The sequence below is a fragment of the Carassius auratus genome, unplaced genomic scaffold (assembly GCF_003368295.1).
Source record: "Carassius auratus strain Wakin unplaced genomic scaffold, ASM336829v1 scaf_tig00043731, whole genome shotgun sequence".
Lineage (NCBI taxonomy): Eukaryota > Metazoa > Chordata > Actinopteri > Cypriniformes > Cyprinidae > Carassius > Carassius auratus.
Genome location: NW_020526786.1, coordinates 1 through 2,500, shown reverse-complemented (window position 1 = coordinate 2,500; position 2,500 = coordinate 1).

Below are 2,500 nucleotides of genomic sequence, written 5' to 3'. Positions count from 1 at the left end.
CCAAACCTGCTTAGCTTCCGAGATCAGACGAGATCGGGCATAGCTTTTTTTTTTTTTTTTTTTTTTTTATTATAAAATAATTTCGACATTTACAGTAAATACATAATATATTTCAACATTAAATTTTCAGCAACTTTCCATTTACACTTTTCAAAAATTAAATACAAGTTCGTTCAATTCTGTAACAGAAATAAATTTGCTTCCCTCAACAAAACAGTTACAGAATTCCTCACACATTTAAGTTTTAATCATCTCTATATGTTGCTTTATCAAAGTCTTGAAAAAACACCATACATTTTCTTTCCTTTTTTCAAAATATGCTACATTTCTCCTCAATCGTACTGCATACCTTGCAAAACTTAACATCATATTTAAGAGATGCACATTCCCTTTTACCGTCTTTTCCTGTACCATACCAAACAAAAACATCCTGCCCCACTCCTTATCCACAAATTTATTTCCTCCCAATTCTTCCTCACACATTGCTTTAATAATTCATGATAATCTTTTAAACTCTGACATTCTACATAAAAATGCATTAAGGACTCAACCTCGCTGTCACACCCATCACATTCTCTCACAATACCTCTTCACTTCCCTCATTTTGCTGCTATCCCAATTTGTTTCCTGGAAACAATAAATGTCTGCTTTCACAGCTGTTAAGATACTTTCAAATTTTCACATGTTACAAGACCATTAGCATTTAGGGACACAATTTAAATCATAGCAGCAGTAAGGGTGAAACTAAAAGAAAAAAGATAGCCCTCATTTCTTTTTCTTCATGTTTCCTTTCTCTCCCTTGTCATTTAGTGATCTTTTTTCCTAACAAGCAGTTGCAGATTTTCACTTCTCCCTTCCTCATACAAATCATAATCATCATACTCATACTCATTATCATCATCATCATCATCAACATCAACATCAACATTTTCATTTCCATCACACTTGAGAGCAGTCTTAACAGAGGCCAATGATTGTGAAGTTGCATTGCCCATGGTTGCTTTACCCACAAACCTTTTCTTTACTTGATTTTCCATGCAACACTCGACCAGTCCTGTTCCAGCACTTTGAGTTATGTGATCCTTTAGCCCCGGATGCAATAGCTGACTTTCAAAGTCGTCCAAAGTATTCCCTAATGTGCCGCCTTGAACAGATCCATTCTCCTCCTCGTTTACCCCACTGGACAAATCTGCTCCCCCCATCACATCACCATAATGTACATCACTCAGTTCTTTGCACTCTCTAGCATAATGTCCTTGTTTATCACACTTGTAACAAGTAAACTCAGGGCAGTCCCTCAATACATGTCCAGGCTGGATACAAATACGACACACTTTTACTTGGCCTGTTATGAATTACTCTAAAGTGCTCAGCCACCCTCCAGTGTTTCAAACTTGGTTGGAATATGGCAATGATTGAACAGTGTCAGTGAACTTAACTTTACAGAAGCGGGTCCCATCTGCAATATCTGTTCCTGGCCACTCTCCTCCTCTTGATTGGGGATGTTGCATTGACACCCCATCCATTAAGTTTCTCCAAAATTTCCTCATCCGTGATGTACACAGGAAGATTCATGAATGAAACAACAAGCTCATCATTGCTCAGATCTCTAGCCATAATTTGACAGTTTTTGATTTTAAAACCATCGATAAGTCTTTCCTTTCCTTTACTGTGGTTCATTGTAATTTCATACTTTTTGTCCCCTTTGAAACGACATCCAATCACAGCACCACAGACTTCATTAATTCCTCTAAGTAATTCCATCATTGTTATTTTCTCATCTCCAACAATTTCCACACTCACAGTTAAGTTCTTTTCAAACGCCTTGTCCTCCATCATGACTAGATTCCCGCTGTTCTTCTTAGATACCAGATCTGTTTGTAGTACTCCAATGTCTCCCACCATGTGCTCCATTCAATTAACAAACAAAACCTCCAGGAACAAAAAAGAATAAAACTCCTCCTACAAACAGCAGCTGCTGCAGGAGGGGTAAGGAAAACAACTTTTAGAGCTTAATTAAACACCATTTTTTGCATGAATTTCAATTTAAACCTTGGGAAAAATAAATTCAGATCAAAATTCCACCTCTCCTAGCACACGCTCAGTTGGTATGGCCGGTAAGCGAAAGACTGCTGCAAAGAGGGCTATTTAAAGACCAGCCAATCTAATCGCCAGTACATTATATAAGTAGGAAAGAAACCCAAAAGCTTAAAGCACCTGGTATTCCTAGGCAGTCTCTCATCAAAGTACTAACCAGACCTAAACCTGCTAAGATTCAGAGATCGGGCATTGACTTTTTTTTTTTTTAATGAAAGATTATTATATAATTCGTGAAATTTTCCAAAAAGATTAAAGCACCTGGTATTCCCAAGCAATCTCCCATCCATGTACTAACCAGGCCCAAACCTGCTAATATTCAGAGATCGGGCATTGACTCTATTTTTTGGCAAAATTATTATATACTAAGTGAAAAATGTCCAAAAAGCTTACAGCACCCGGT